Source organism: Mobula hypostoma, chromosome 22 (assembly GCF_963921235.1).
Source record: "Mobula hypostoma chromosome 22, sMobHyp1.1, whole genome shotgun sequence".
NCBI lineage: Eukaryota > Metazoa > Chordata > Chondrichthyes > Myliobatiformes > Myliobatidae > Mobula > Mobula hypostoma.
This window is the reverse complement of record NC_086118.1, coordinates 53,152,554-53,169,828: the sequence shown is the minus strand read 5'-3', so window position 1 is coordinate 53,169,828 and position 17,275 is coordinate 53,152,554. Positions and strand designations below refer to the sequence as shown.

Sequence of the window (17,275 nt, the reverse complement as noted above, 5' to 3'; positions counted from 1 at the left end):
CTAGTAACCTCTGCATCCAGCACATAATTCTCTGTAACTTCTGCCATCTTCAACATTGATCCCACCACTAAGCACCTATTTCTTTCCCTCCCATTTTCTGCTTTCCACAGGGATTGCTCCGTATGTGAGTCCCTTGTCCATTCATTGCTCCCCACTGATCTCCCCCTTGATACTTATCCTTGCAAGCAGAACAAGTGCTACACCTGCCCTTAACACCTCCTCCCTCATTCTTATTCAGGGCTTCAAGCAGTCCTCCCAGGAGAGGTGACACTTCACCTGTTAGTCTGTTTGAGTCATCTACTATATCTGGTGCTCATGGCATAGCCTCCTGTATGTCAGTGAGACCCAAAGTAGATTGGGAGATCACTTTGCTAAGCACTTATGCTCCATCTGCCAGAAAAAGAGGGATCTCCCTGTGGTCATTCATTTCAATTCTACTTCCTATTTGCATTCTGACGTATCAGTTCATGGCCTCCTCTTTTGGCCTAGATGAGGCCACACTCAGGTTGGAGGAGCAACACCTTGTATTCCGTCTGGGTAGCCTCCAACCTGATAGTCTGAACATCTATTTCTCAAACTTCCTGTAATGCCCCCTCCTCTCCTTCACCTGTTTCCCTTTCTCACCTTTATCTCCTCACATGCCAATCACCTCCCTCTGGTGCTCCTCCCCCTTACTTTTCTTCCATGGTCCTCTGTCCTCATCTACGAGATTCCCCTTTTTCCAGCCCTTTATCTCTTTCACCTATCAACTTCCCAGCTCTTTACTTCACTCCTCCCCCTCTCCTGGTTTCACCTATCAATGACCCCTTTGGACTTCTTCCTCCCCTTCTTCCACCTTCATGCTCTAACTTCTCAACTTTTTTTTCCCAGTCCCGTTGAAGGTTCTCATCCTGAAACATTAACTATTTACTCTTTTCCATAGATGCTGCCTGGCCTGCTGAGATCCTCCAGCATTGTGTGTGTTCCTTGGCTGCCTGACCTGCGTAATTCCTCCAACATTTTGTATGCGTTACTGTAGATTTCCAGCATCTGCAGAATTTCTTGTGTTTGCATTTTCAGTATAAAAAGATGTACCCCCTTCTATCCTGGAAGTAAGGAGAGAACAATTTAGTGGTGTCCTTCTTGTAATGTCTGTAGAGGCTTTGTTCTTTACCAGCTGAGAATACAAAAACTCGTGCAGCATTTTTGAAGAATCTCAATTGAGGCTTTAAAGTAGGATAATGTGAACCTTTATTTGCATTGTGGACCTCAGCTCATCATTCAGAGCTTTTCAATTTAATATCAGAAAACGCATCTTCACGTTTTAACAAGAAAATGTTGGAAATACTCATCAGGCTGCACAGTATCAACCAAGAGAAAGTTAATTAATGTCTAGATGGATGCCAAATAGTTCTAATGGCTGGCATTATCACATACATTATCTAACCTTTGAATATTTCTAACATTTTCGGCTGCTATTTGGGATGAATAGCAATTCTAGTGACACACATCAAAGTTGCTGGTGAACGCAGCAGGCCAAGCAGCATCTATAGGAAGAGGTGCAGTCGACGTTTCAGGCCGAGACCCTTCGTCAGGACTAACTGAAGGAAGAGTGACACTCACTCTCACTCTTCCTTCAGTTAGTCCTGACGAAGGGTCTCGGCCTGAAACGTCGACTGCGCCTCTTCCTATAGATGCTGCTTGGCCTCCTGCGTTCACCAGCAACTTTGATGTGTGTTGCTTGAATTTCCAGCATCTGCAGAATTCCTGTTGTTAGCAATTCTAGTGATCTTTATTTGTGAGTGAGGGAGGGGTTGGGGGAGGTTTTTGATGCTACTGTTGCTGTTCTTTATTGCGAGAGAGGGGGTTTGGGATTGCTATTGTCTTTTTCTGTGGGGAGGGAGTGAAGATTTGTTGCAATTACTGTTTTTTTCCTACAGGGGAGGTGATGAAGTATTTTGGGGTCTGCAAGTTTTTTTTTGGGCAGGGGTGGACTTGATGTATGATCTTCTGTATTTCATGGCTATCTGGAGAAGACAAACATCAGAGTCGTATTGTACGTGCATACTTTGAACCTCTCAATACCAGGTCATAGTAGTCGAATGCTGCATAAATATCAAGAGCAGTTGCTTTCACCTTGCCTCTGGAATTCAAATTCAATTTGTTGTCATTGCCATATTTTCATTCTGAATCATTTCATTAGCAGTGTTAGGCTTTAAATCTACATTACCAAATGCTGATTTTTGTTTTTATATATATATATATATATATATATACACCCCCCCCCCCCGGCAGGGCATGCACACCAGAGTACAACAGTCTAGTTTTTGTTCAGATTGTTACTGAAGAACCACAAGCTGATAATGGTTTCCTTATTTAAAATGAAGGAAATTTTGGCTAATGCTTTTGTGTTTTGATAACATAATTTGCTTGTAATGTATTTTATGGCTCCATTCGATCATGGAGATTCAATAACGTTTTTGGGTTTTCATCCAATCAGCATTAAGAATATAAAAAATTGCAGTAGCAGTCAGCCATTTAACCCCTTGAGTCTGCTCTGCTTTTTAATTAGATCATGTATGAATTTCTATCTCAACATTGTTTTATCCCTATCATTGGATCAATTGATTGTCATACCCAGAAATGTATTTATTTTAGTTTTGAATGCAGTCAGTAACAACCTCCACAGCTCTTTGGTATAGATGATTCTAAAGATGCACCACCCTTTGAGTGAAGAAATTTCAGTATCAGAATCACTTTATTGCCAGTAAGTAAAAGGTGCCAGAATTGATTGTGGTTCAGTGCCAAGCATAAAACACAGGACAGTATCATTAACAACACAATAGCAACCAACTGTTTGTAAGACAATAGTGCAAATGGCCAGGAGCAATCAACAATGAGCAGAATGGTCACATGTACAAAAGCAGACTTAAGTCTGTTCATATGTTCACATTTATTTAACAATTATTAACAGAATAAAGAGAGCAGGAAAGACCACTAAAGGGATGTTGTGCAGAGACAGTTAGAGTATTACACCTGAGTGAGTTCTCTTAAGAAGCTCATCTTCTCAATCCAAAAAAGGTTTTGAGACTGTGGCTTCTAGTTCTGGGTGCCAAAGCACAAGGAAACATCCTCTTTCATATCTGTCTTGACTTATTTTTCTCTCATTCCCAATCAGTGGAAGGACTCTGGGCCTGAAACGTTTAACCATTTCAACTTTCACAGTACTGCCTAGCACTTCCTGTTTTTGATCAGATTTCCACATCTGCAGTTTCTTCTACTTTTATTTACCTCCTACATTGTCATTGTCACAACAGATGTTGATTCCATTACTCATCGCTCATCTCTTTCTTTACAACTTCAATATTTCTTGAGGCTCTGAGTTGAGGTGAAAACAGCCCTGGATATAGGCTGAAGGCCAAAGCTTTTCCTTTGAGGTTAGAAGGAAAACGAATTCTACTTATTGCATGGTGATTGAAGTTATTTTGCATTGTGGATTCTTTGTCCATGTGCAAGAAAGAATGAATTTGTCCATATGAGTTTTTAAAATTTCAAAATAAACTATCCATAATAAAAATATATGAAGGAACATCAAAGCCCATGCTGTTTGTAGTATTAATTCAGTCAATACTTTGAGTGTTATTGCTGGTTCTATATAGAATAGTGTTAGCACATTAACAACACAAAATGCTGTTGGAACTCAGGTGGCCAGGCAGTATCTATTGAGAGGAATGAATAGACAACATTTCGAGTTGGGACCACTCATTGAGATTTCCAGTATCTGCAGAATCTTACGTGTGTATGTTGTTAGCACATTTTAAAAAAAAATGTAGTATCATTACTACTCATAAGATGTTCAGCTGGGTTGATACACACTTCTGTTGTTTGAAAGGCTTCACTATTGGACCTGGCCCTCAATATCCAGTAGCAGAAGGACTCTACACTGCAGTCCTTCCCCACAAGGTCTTTACATTAGTTGTACAAGGCTTCATTGTATACTTCAGCATGGACATCTTGATGTGCTGGAAAACCAACAGGTTCTTGGTAGACCAAAGTGTTAGTCACTGAGTTGGTGGTCTTGCAGCAGCACTTAATGCCTGTCTCTGCTTGTGTCCCCGGGAACAGCCCATAAATCAGCAAGTCCCTGCAAAGGAGATGGTACTTGTTTGTACACAGTATAATGGGCCTATATTAACTGTAACTTAAACTACCAGATTCCTGATTTGTACTTTGAGGATAAACAGAGGTACATGAAAAATGCATTTTTCTTAAATAAGTAAATAAAGGAATTAGGAAACAGTAAGTGAAACAATGCAGTAAGACATGAGGCCCCAGAGCAAACTAACCCTGCATGACCACACAGACTGGAGATGCCAAGTGCCTTTGTGGGTATTTCATCCTTATGGTTCCAATAGCAGTCAAGGGACATGGCATACCATGATTCATTAAGCTCTGTGTCATCGTTAGTGCACTTAAAAATCACACTTTGAGATGCAGTAAGAAGGAAATTGTATGCATAGTATTTTATGTTGGATGTACAAGTTATGACTAGGAGTTAAGTAAATTGTACCTTTTAATTGGCTATTCAAAACTTTTTGCAAAAGGACTTATGAAAATACTATAAACATGAGATCCTGCAGATGCTGGAAATCTTGAGCAACACACAAGATGTTGGAGGTACTCAGCAAGTCAGACATTATCTATGGATGGGAATAAACAGGTGGCGTTCTAGGCCGAGAACTTTAATCAGAACTGTTTATTCTCTCCTCTTCCCCCCTCCCCCACCACCCCTCCATAGACACTGCCTGAATTGCTGAGTTCCCCCTGCTTTTTGTATCGTTTATAGAGATATTACCAGAGTTGCTTTCAACTGGGGAGATCTTTGAGCGAGAGAGCAAAATCCAAATTTAAAAAATGACACCAAGTAGCTTTTCTAATACCTATCACCTTACTCATTTTTATTGAAAAAGGCAAGTGAACTGACTGATTTCCCTTCCTTTTAACTTGTGAATTTTTTCCCATGTGTTTTAGAATTGTTTACTAGTTTCATTATATCCAGTGGAACATTGGGGTGATACAGAGTTGAAATGAATTAAATTATGGCAATAGATTTTATAGGCTAGACGATTGAGTAATGTAGGTTAGCTGAAATTAATTTTGAATCAGAAATGTCCATCCATATTACTTTCTGTGGAAGATTGCAAGGGTGTAGAATAAATTTAGACATTCAGGCGGAATGTCATGGATCAATTTGAACAACAGAGAACAATAGAAACAGTTGAATATATTGAATCCTGAGATCAATAAATTTGATTTGTACAAATATAGAACGGTGAAGGGAAATGCAGATATGTTGAAATTAAATGATGGAAAATGCTTTGGATGCAAAGTAACTTGTTCCTGTTTTATTAAGTTTAATTCTTTTCGTATAAAATGTCCTTCTCATTCTTGGGTCCTGTCAAAGCATTTCAAACTAATTTTTTTGTATCAGTGGAGGAATACATGCTGATCCAGGCAGTGGAATAAAGACCCTCCTTTCTGAATAATTGGTTAGTATTTTTGTTATTTTCTTGAATTAGCAAAAAATGGTTTTGATTTAATACTTTCGGTGAGTGCAGTGCTGATGCTATATAAAAACAATTACCTTATCTATTCTGTCCATTTGACAGAGTATCTTTTGTTATAATTAATGCATTAACATCGCTGACCATTTAAAGTCTTTAGTAATTTAGACCAAGTTGAAGTTTAAATCATTTTTGAGTTTTGGTCACTTAGAATATAATTGAAGCATAGCTGTTCTTAAAAGTAAATGTTTCAAAAACTAATTCTGTTGAATATTTTGTGTAATTGTTCTTTTTTTCCTCCTTCACTGCTGGCTGTCTGGCCTGTAATCACAGTGAGTCATTTTTAATCTGGAGAGGACATGACAGTAAATTACTCCACATCTGCATATTTTAATCACAAAGCTCATTTCTAATTTCTTTCATTTTCTTTGTGAGATAATGTTGTCTTGGCCAAAGCCCTTGTTGAACATTGCAGTTTATCCTAGTGAGCTGAAAGGAAGAGGGAAACATTCTAGCAACACACATAAAAGTTGCTGGTGGATGCAGCAGGCCAGGCAGCATCTCTAGGAAGAGGTACAGTTGACGTTTCGGGCCGAGACCCTTCGTCAGGACTAACTGAAAGAAGAGCTAGTAAGAGATTTGAGAGGGGGAGGGGGAGATCTGAAAGGATAGGAGAAGACAGGAGGGGGAGGGATGGAGCCAAGAGCTGGACAGTTGATTGGCAAAGGGGTCATGAGAGGATCATGGGACAGGAGGCCTAGGGAGAAAGAAAAGGGGGAGGGGGGAAAACAGGATGGGCAAGGGGTATAGTGAGGGGGACAGAGTGAGAAAAAGAGAGGGAAAAAATGTGTGTATATAAATAACAGATGGGGTACAAGGGGGAGGTGAAGTTTGAGAAGTCAGTGTTCATGCCACCAGCTTGAAGGCTACCCAGACAAAATTTAAGGTGTTGTTCCTCCAACCTGAGTGTGGCTTCATCTTTACGGTAGAGGAGACCGTGGATAGACATATCAGAATGGGAATGGGACCTGGAATTAAAATGTGTGTCAGCTGGAAGATCCTGCTTTCTCTGGTGGACAGAGAGTAGGTGTTCAGTGAAACGATCTCCCAGTCTGCATCGGGTCTCGCCAATATACAGAAGGCCACATCGGGGGCACTAGACGCAGTATATCACCCCAGCCGACTCACAGGTGAAGTGTTTCACTGAAACCCCATGCAGACTGGGAGATGGTTTCGCTGAACACCTATGCTCTGTTTGCCAGAGAAAGCAGGATCTTCCAGTGGCCACACATTTTAATTTCACATCCCATTCCCATTCTGATATGTCTATCCACAGCCTCCTGTACTGTAATGATGAAGCCACACTCAGGTTGGAGGAACAACACTTTGTATTCCGTCTGGGTAGCCTCCAACCTGATGGCATGAGTATTGGCTTCTCAAACTTCCACTAATGCCCCACCTCCCCCTCGTACCCCATCTGTTATTTATTTATATACACACATTCTTTTTCTCTCTCTCCTTTTTCTCACTCTGTCCCCCTCACTATGCCCCTTGCCCATCCTCTGGTTCCCCCCCTCCCCCTTTTCTTTCTCCCTAGGCCTCCTCGCCCATGGTCCTCTCATATCCCTTTTGCCAATCAACTGTCCAGCTCTTGGCTCCATCCCTCCCCCTCCTGTCTTCTCCTATCCTTTCAGATCTCCCCCTCCCCCTCTCAAATCTCTTACTAGCTCTTCTTTCAGTTAGTCCTGACGAAGGGTCTTGGCCCAAAACGTCAACTGTACCTCTTCCTAGAGATGCTGCCTGGCCTGCTGTGTTCACCAGCATCTTTTATGTGTGTTGCTTGAAATTCCAGCATCTGCAGATTTCCTTGTGTTTGCGAGGGAAACATTCTAGTTTAGTAATTGCCTTTTCCTGTTTCTTGGAGCTTTCTTGCTTGTTTGGCCTTTACAAATAAAATATTTGGAAGTTCAGAGCCATTACAAATGAGTAATTAATCTGTTTCTTCAAAATACATCTAAAATGAAATTGGAAATAATAATAAATACAGGCTGCCTCAGCCTTTTCCTTACAGAAGATGTCATTGAAGAATTAATTTTCTTTGGAATTTTTTGAATACTTGCACCAATTCCACACGATCTCTTATTCTTCCAGATTTTTCAGTGCCATCACACTATTATTCAAAGCATAGATGGGTTTAGTCAGTAGTCTCTGGGTATTTTGAAAGCCCAGTTGTGGAATTTTTGAAGCAAAGTGAATCCAAATGTGAATTTTATGGCTTTGACGGTTGTACTAGTACTGAGTTTCATCAGTAGGATGAAAAAATCTATTTACCAGATATATAAAAAAAAACTTCTGGAAAGCAGCATGAGATGGCGCTAAGTGAGAATACCACAAACAGTTGATCCCACCAATTATAGATCTTTCATATTAAGGCTACATCCACATTGAACCGGGTAATTTTGAAAACGCTGGTTTCACGTAAAACGATAAGCGTCCACACCAGGTGTTTTTGAAAATACCTCCATCCACATTAAAACGGGTATTTGGCTGAATCTCCTTCTGTGGGGCATGCGCAGGACACATCTACAGAAAACAAGCAAAGAGGAAACGGTATACTATTTCCGTTTCCGCGGCGGTGTTGTGCTATTTCCATTGGTCAAAAACTAGAATACCTACAACAACAGCAAAAGGAAATTTTCAACAATGTCTTTGAGGAATACAAAGAAAACCTCCGCTGGAAAAAGCAGACCGGACTTCTTCGTTTCGACAGACGATGAAGTTGAGCTGCTTCTGTGAGTTACAAATGACCACAAAGTCAGCAAAGCAGTAGAGAAGTCGTGCCAAACCAAATACAACCGCTATAAAGAACGCTGTATGCGTTCAAGAAAACAATGAAACGCCGCGCTGCCGCCACCATCTGTTCTGGCCCATCATGACAGCATTTTTAAAAAGCTCCAGTTACCCCATACACACTACACCGCTCAACTGGCGTTTTCAGATTTACACACTCTGGGGAGTGTTTTAGAAAAGCTCTGTTTTCGGGGGAGGAAAATGCCGTTTCAGTGTGGATGGAGGGTCAAAACGAAGAGGAAAAGCTTCGGTTACGGATTTATCCGGTCTAGTGTGGATGTAGCCTAAGTCATGAACAGTGAGGATGTCACACCTCGTTATCAGGTGTGGGTAAGCGTGCCTGACCAGGATCACCAGTTGAACAAAACAGATAGTAAACCATAACACTTGAGTGCAAAGAGAAAGTGCAAAAGCTGCCCAAAAGTTATGAAGAAAAAAATATTTGCAAGTAGACAAATGAAATACAAACTTGTATGTACAAATATTTACAAATATAGAGGCTTTCCCCATAACATGCTTTGTCTTTAACTTTCCAATATAACTATTCACCAACTGTCAAATCCAACCTCCACACCTCTCTGTAGCAAAACCAGACTGAGGGTTTAAATTTGCCTTTGCCTGGCCTTGAAGAACCAGAAAATTCTACTATTGGTCTGGTTGGGGGGGGTGTGGGGGAGAAGAGGGGGGAATAATCACATGACCAGACCATAACAATTATTTCAGATACAGAATTGGAACACTGTAAACAGGGATTCTAACACCCTACAGTTTTATCCCACAACAAATACCTTCGTTAAACCCATGGATCAGTGTCCACATGCTCAGATGAATATAAAAGAATAATGCCTCCTCACCAGTAGTGTTGCCTGCATAAGGTGTAGTGTGCCTGCTCCCACTAACCCAAGTATTATTTAAGGATGCCCCAGACTCTCCCTCGGGTCTTTTGGGGCTGTTCTGTTGTCTGCAAACCAATGTAACGGTGTGAGTGAAAATAAATGAAACTGTTTGAAATGCCTATGTCTAAAAACCGTATTTTTATGAGTTATAAACCAGTAGAGCATGTTAACTGAAGGGATTGTTTTGATTAGCCAAGCTAGCAATTGTTTACTGTTGGGCTGTGTAAATGGTGAACTCCCCAAAACTGCAGACTGGGAGGGCACAGTGTGTGAACTACTGGGGAAACTAGACCGGGAACGGAATAAGGAGGAGTGACTAACCAGGCAAAGGGATAAGTTTAGCGGGAGAATTAGCATTGCAGGAGACCAGTACTGTCTCATCACCCACTCCCCCACTTCTGGATTGCACAATGTGGCCAATCGGGAGAGATAGTCTGCCGTGACGTTGTGCTGTCCTGCCTTTCGATGGATGTTGAAATGGAATGGTTGTAGATCCAGCTAGCATTTCATAATGCGTGCATTGTGGTCTTTCATGGAGTGGATCCGGGTGATGCTTTGTAGTTGGTCTCCAGAACGAACTCTCTGCCTCGCAGGTAATTTTATGGCAAGAGCTTCCTTCTCAGCAATGTCTTCATTGGTAGCACCTTCTGACTAAGGTACAATACCGGCTGTTCTCCCTTTTTCCCCTGGGTCATGACTGCTCCAATCCCCACTGCTGAGGCATTATCTTGGATGGTGAAGAGTTTGGTGAAGTCTGGGCTGATGCGGACCGGCCGAGAACACAAAGCCTCCTTCAGAGTCACAAAGGCTTCCTCACATTCTTTAGTCCACTGGACCAGATTCTTTGCAGATTTCAGCATCAGTTCTGTTAGTGGGACTGCAAAGGTGGCAAACTGAAGGATAAAGCAGCGATACCACCCTATTAACCCCAGGACCTGTTCCCTCCTACAAGACTGGGGATTGTTTCTCATGGCCTTGATCTTGTTAAACAGTGGCTGAACTCGTCCTTGCCCTATCTGGTAGCCCATGTACTGCGTCTCACTGCAGGCCCATACTTCACCAAACCATTCCCCGTCCATGGTACTGCCCAAATGCAATAACTCCTTTTTTCACAGTGTTATATGTTCGTGCTGGAAGGTGAGATTTGGCTGGATAGTCTTACTGTTGGCACAAATATGATGGGCTGAATGCTCTCCTCCTCTGTTCTAATTTCCAACCGTCATCAGTGGAACATTTGAATTTACATTGGTGGCTAGTTAAAAAGGTGGGGGGGGGGGAAGAGAAGGGCAATAATATTGCAAGTTAGGCAGTCATTCATTCCAACCACATATTTATAATAGTGCAAGTCTGACACTTAAAGGTGATTTGTGGGTTATCTGCAGTTAGTGATGTGATTTTATTGCAATAATTTAGTTATGGAAAATTTGTTAATGGAAGCAATTTAAACCTAAATCTTCATTCTTTTCGGTGTTCATTATGTCTGCAGCATGGTAACAGGTAGCAAACATTGTGTGACATTTCCTGAAATGTTAAACAGAGTTTATGCATAATGCATGGCAGTGTACACCCAGCACATCAAGTTGGTTGCTGGAGTAATTATTTTGGGGCACTGTTTCTAAAATAATTTCAAAGCAGTGTCACTAAGTGGAAGTGCAAGTTGTTGCAATGAATAAATCATGATTTAGCATAGCAGTTGTGTGGAAAAACTGTTCCTTTGCAGCTGCAGAGTGTTGTTAAAATACTGATTAACACTAAGGAATTCACAGACTCACAATGTATGAGAGACCCAGTGGAATTCCTTGAGGCTGCTGGTAGTATCACTCTGAGTTTGTGTATTACACATTAAGTGCATATGGTCTTTTCCGTCAAGGATTTTTGAACTGTCTGAACTGTCAGCAATAAATTATCAGAAATATAGTAATGATTTGTACTTTGTAAGAAAATGTAGAAGAGGTAAGCAAGAGTTCATGAGGAATAAATTCTTCTCAGGCTTCCAGCTGGGTACGGATATCGTCTTTAACCGATGTTTTGATGACAAACTCTGCCATCTTCATCAGGGATGATTCCTGGGCATGTCTGGTCGGGTGGTACTTATACCCCAGTTGTCTGTCCCTCCTGATTGGTTAGTCCTCATCCAATCAGGTTTCTGCTGTGCCACCTTGTTTACAATCAAACTCCAGTTCTTAGATAGAGTGAGACTTTGTCTTTGCTAAGATTCTTTCCCTCTAGTTTTATTTCAATGGCTCTTCTCTTTTGGCTTTTCCCACTTTCTTCAGACCAAGGGTGTAGCTATGGGAACTCGCATGGGCCCTAGCTATGCCTGCCTCTTCGTTGGTTAGGAGGAACAGTCTGTGCTCCAAACCTATTCTGGTACTGCTCCCCAACTTTTCCTTCGATACATTGATGACTACATTGGTGCTGCTTCCTGCACCCATGCTGAGCTCGTCAATTTCATCGACTTTACTTCTAACTTCCATCCAGCCCGCAAATTCACTTGGTCTATCTCGGACACTTCTCTTCCCTTTCTCGATTTCTCGGTCTCCATCTCTGGAGACAGACTGTCCACTGACATCTTCTACAAGCCCACTGACTCTCATAACTACCTCAACTATACCTCTTCCCACCCCGCCACATGCAAAAATGCCATTCCCTATTCCCAGTTCCTCCGTCTCTGCCGCATCTGCTCCGAGGATGAGGTTTTCCGTTCCAGGACATCTCAAATGTCCTCTTTCTTTAAGGATCGTGGTTTCCCTTCTGCTGTCATCAATGATGCCCTCACCTGCATCTCCTCCATTTCCCTCACTTCGGCTCTCACCCCGTCCTCCCGCCACCACAACAGGGACAGAGTTCCCCTTGTCCTCACCTACCACCCCACCAGCCTCTGGATCCAGCACATTATCCTCTGCAACTTCCGCCACCTTCAACGGGACCCCGCCACTAAGCACATCTTTCCCTCCGCACTTTCCGCAGGGATCGGTCCCTTCGTGACTCCCTGGTCCATATGTCCCTCCCCACTGAACTCCCACCCGGCACTTATCCCTGTAAGCATAAGTGCTACACCTGTCCCTACACCTCTTCTCTTGCCACCATTCAGGGCCCCAAACAGTCCTTCCAGGTGAGGCAGCACTTCACTTGTGAGTCTGTTGGGGTCATCTATTGCATCCGGTGCTCCCGGTGCGACCTCCTCTACATCAGTGAAACCCAACACAGATTGGGGCACCGCTTCGTCGAGCACCTCCACTCCGTCTGCCACAACAGACAGGATCTCCCAGTAGCCACCCACTTCAACTCTGCTTCACATTCCCATTCAGATATGTCCATACATGGCCTCCTCTACTGCCATGATGAGGCTAAACTTAGGTTGGAGGAGCAACACCTCATATACCATCTAGGTAGTCTCCAGCCCCTTGGTATGAGCATAGAGTTCTCTAACTTCGTCGAGCACCTCCACTCCGTCTGCCACAACAGACAGGATCTCCCAGTAGCCACCCACTTCAACTCTGCTTCACATTCCCATTCAGATATGTCCATACATGGCCTCCTCTACTGCCATGATGAGGCTAAACTTAGGTTGGAGGAGCAACACCTCATATACCATCTAGGTAGTCTCCAGCCCCTTGGTATGAGCATAGAGTTCTCTAACTTCTGGTAATTCCCTTCCCCTCCCTTCCCCTATCCCTATGTCACTCTGCTCCCTCCCCCACCTCCCTCATGGTTCTGCCTCCTTCTACTACCCATTGTGTTTTCCCCTATTCTTTCTTCATCTTTCCTGCCTATCATCTCCCTGCCTCCCCTCTCCCACCCCTTTATCTTTCCCCTTACTGGTTTTTCACCTGGAATCTACAGCCTTCTCCTTCCCACCCTCCTCCCACCTTCTTTATAGGGCCTCTGCCTCTTCCCTCTACAGACCTGACGAAGGGTTCCGGCCCGAAACATCGACCGATCTTTTCCACGGATGCTGCCTGACCTGCTGAGTTCGTCCAGCATGTTGTGAGTGTTGCTTTGACCCCAGCATCTGCAGATTATTTTGTGTTTCTCTTCACCAAGTGGTCCCAAATGTCATTGTCGTAGCAAAGTAGTTTTGTGCTGTTGAAATCAATCCTACAGCCATTGCAAATACAATGTTCTGTTACCGTTGATTTCTCCAGTAACCTAAACAGATACACCTCTTGGGCTTCTTGATGTGGGTTTCCACTGTGAATCCGCCTGGCTGATACATGCTGCTCTGCATTCACAGGGAATCCTGTAAACACCAGCCATCCTGAATCCCAGGTCATATACGTTGGGAAAGCACTAGATCCCTTTTTCAAGGGCTCATGAGATCTTCTGAAAGACATTTTTTGTGGCAAAGGCACCTTAAGTGAGAATTTATCCAACATGGAACATCTGAAAATTATACTTTAAACATCTAGAAATATTAAGGTTGGAGATACCTGAGGAGGATGTTTGAGATAGCGGTTTGCAACTTTGTCATCCTAATTATAGCAAATGGATTATTAAATATCCTTAAATTCATTGCTTCAGTACTTTTAGGTGTTTAATCTATTTAAAACTCAAGTAGAGCACAAAAGCTGGGACCTAGAAGAAGCTGGAATGGTGCAATGTCTTAGGAGAATTTATGGATTAGTCTCAAATTGCAGGAGGGTAGCTAACTTCAAATCCTCAGAGCTAAATACATTGAAGCCATTGTCTATAAGATATTTGCAGTTGTTATACCCTCAGAATTTGATTGACAGTAAGTGTGTTCCTCTGTTGCTGTCTGTCCAACACGTACTTTAAAATCTTTCTGGGTTGGTTCATTACTGCAGTCATGGTGGAGTACATACTTGTGCCTCTAACTTGATTTCCTGAAAAATAATAAAGTTATTAACTTGGAGATACCTGACAAAATCTTAGCTATACTTCTGGATGTTTCGTAACTTACTGGCCTGGCTTTACTTGACACTGATTATCAAGATATCATATCAAATCAAGTCAAGTTTATAGTCATTTAACTATATACATGTATATTACCATTAAATGTATATAGAAACAAGACAAAGTTTCTCTGAACCTGGATGTAAAACACAGTACACATATGATGTGTTATGTGTGCTGTGTTAACTTAAGGATAAAATCTACAGAAAAATCACATGAGTAATAAACTAAAGTGCATTAGTATTAAATATTGTAAGGTACAAAACAGATTAACCAATGACATTTCAATTGCGTTGCGGCAAGGAGTTGAGAAGCCTGATGGCCTGGGGAAAGAAACTGTTTCTCATGCTGTCCACTCTTGTTTTTATGCATTGCAGTCTCCTGCCTGATGGTAGAAAGTCAAACAGGATGCTGGATGGATGGGTAGGATCCTTAATAATACTAAGGGCCCTGTGTACATAGCACTTCTGATAAATGTCCCCGATTGATGGTATGGAGACCCCCCTATGATCCTTTCAGCCACTCTCACAGTCCTTTGTAGAGATTTGTGGTCTGATGTTTGGCTGCTCCCATACCAGGTAGAAATGCAACTTGCCAAGATGCTCTCAGTGATGCTCCTTTAAGATGCAGTTAAGGTGGGAGGGGAGGGTGCCTTGCTTGCCTCAATCTTCCAAAGAAGTGGAGGCACTGCTGTGCCACCTTGTGATGTGAACTCCCAGGAACTTGGTGCACTGAACTTTCTCTACGGAGGAGCCATGTATTCGCAGAAGGGGATGGTTTGTCCGCACCTTCCTGAAGTCCACTGTGATTTCCTTTGTCTTCTCCACGTTCAGGCTTAGGTTGTTTTTTTTTTCAATCAACAATCACTTCACTTTCTCTCTATACTCTGTCTCATCATCATTCTTGATAAGGGCACCCACTGTTTTGTTATCTGTAAACTTGATGACCCAGTTTGAGCTGGATCCCGCTATGCAGTCATTCATCAGCAGCGGGCTGAGCACACAGCCTTGGGGAGTGCCAGTGCTCAACATAATGAGACAAGAGATACTGCTGCCGATGTAGATTGACTGTGGCCTTATTGTTCAGAAGTCCAGTATCCAACTTCAGAGGGAGGTGTTGAGCCCCAGCGAGGACAGTTTCCCCACCAGTTTCTGGGGTATGATGGTGTTAAATGTCAAACTGAAATCTATAAACAGCAGTCTGACATACGAGACCCCATTTTCCATGTGGGACTGGACAGAAGGGAAGGCATAGGCTATTACATCATTGATTTGAGCGGACTGGAAAGGTTCCGATGTAGCAGGGAGAAAGGCTTTAGTGTGCTCTATGACTAGCTGCTCAAAGCATTTCATAATAGTTGATGTTAGTGCCACCAGACGATAGTCATTTAGGCAGGTTACTGTCACCTTCTTTGGCACTGGAATGATGGTTGTCGTCTTGAAAACTGAGGGGATGATGGATTGTTTCAGAGAGATGTTGAATATATCCACCAGCTGGGCCACACAGTCTTTCAGAACTTGACCTGGTATATTATCCTACCCCCAGCTTTATGTGGGTTGACTCTGGCCAGGGTCTTCTACACCTCACTTTCAGCCATACATCTGACAAAAAAGGCATACATCTGTTCTGCATTGTTAGGCCTGTTGGCCTTCAGTAGAAAGCACCTGAAAATGATGGGTAAGAGAAAATTGACATGCTGGATGACAAAAATTTATAGCATCAGGTCTGAAAGCAATATCATGTTAAACAGAAACTTCTTCACGAATGCAAAAACTCAGATTTCCTTTTTAGATCACTGGGTATTAAACCTAATTCACAAATTCCTCATGACAATTTCCAAATATTGCCCAAAGTCAGCAAGATGTTCAAAACCATATTTGCTCATACATTTTCTCAGAAGTGTATTCAAATAAAAGTTAAACTTACTTAGCAAACATGTTTCATTAAAAAGTTATCATGCTGGTATATTGCATTAGGTTAATTCAATTAAATGGCCAAGAGCTCAGGTGCTTATCAGTGTTGGTAGCTGCTGCCTTTATTCATTAATTGACCAGGGTTAATTTTCATTGTCATAAAGATGACAATAGACAATAGGTGCAGGAGTAGGCCATTCGGCCCTTCGAACCAGCACCACCATTCACTGTGATCATGGCTGATCATCCACAATCAGTATCCAGTTCCTGCCTTATCCCCATAACCTTTGATTCTGCTATCTTTAAGAGCTCTATCCATCTCTTTTTTGAAAGCATCCAGAGACTTGGCCTCCACAGCCTTTTGGGCCAGAGCATTCCATATATCCACCACTGTCTGGGTGAATACACTCAGTGGGAACATGCTTCCTGCCTCCAGCGTGTCCAATTCCTTAATAATCTTATATGTTTAGATAAGATCCCCTCTCAGCCTTCTAAATTCCAGAGTATACAAGCCCAGTCGCTTCAATCTTTCGACATATGACAGTCCGGCCATCCCGGGAATTAACCTTGTGAACCTGCGCTGCACTCCCTCAGTAGCAAGAATGTCCTTTCTCAAATTTGGAGACCAAAACTGCACACAGTACTCCAGGTGTGGTCTCACCAGAGCCCTGTACAGCTGCAGAAGGACCTCTTTGCTCTTATACTCAATTCTCCTTGTTATGAAGGCCAGCATGCCATTAGCTTTCTTCACTGCCTGCTGTACTTGCATGCTTGCTTTCAGTGACTGATTACAGTTTGCTCTGGCTGCAAGTTGTTACAGGAGTTTTTCAAAATCAGGTTTTAGGAAGTGCAAGGGAATAATATTTAATTAGCATATGTTTCTTTTATGATTCTGTTTTCCGTGAATATCAATGCCATGTCTAATCAATAACGTATCTTGGTGTTTTGTTCTTCGATTTTCAAAATATGCAGATTAGTTTTTGCCACTATGTTAGCTTTAATATTACAGTATCTTAAATCTATTAAAACATAATCCTTGTAATGTACAAATCACTAAACTTTAACAGTACAAGAGTATTTTAGTACCTGTAATAATGCAATATTAATTATATTCTCTTCTCATCTGTATATAGCAGTATAAGTGGTGGGAAATTGA

The 17,275-nt window shown here is 42.2% G+C and overlaps 1 protein-coding gene across 11 annotated transcripts in view; it reads left to right on the top strand.

Annotated features, from left to right (window-relative positions):
- The window catches only part of bptf (bromodomain PHD finger transcription factor), a 177,377-nt gene that overhangs the window by 35,212 nt on the left and 124,890 nt on the right, over nucleotides 1-17,275 (top strand). The gene's annotated exons all lie outside the window — the stretch shown is intronic.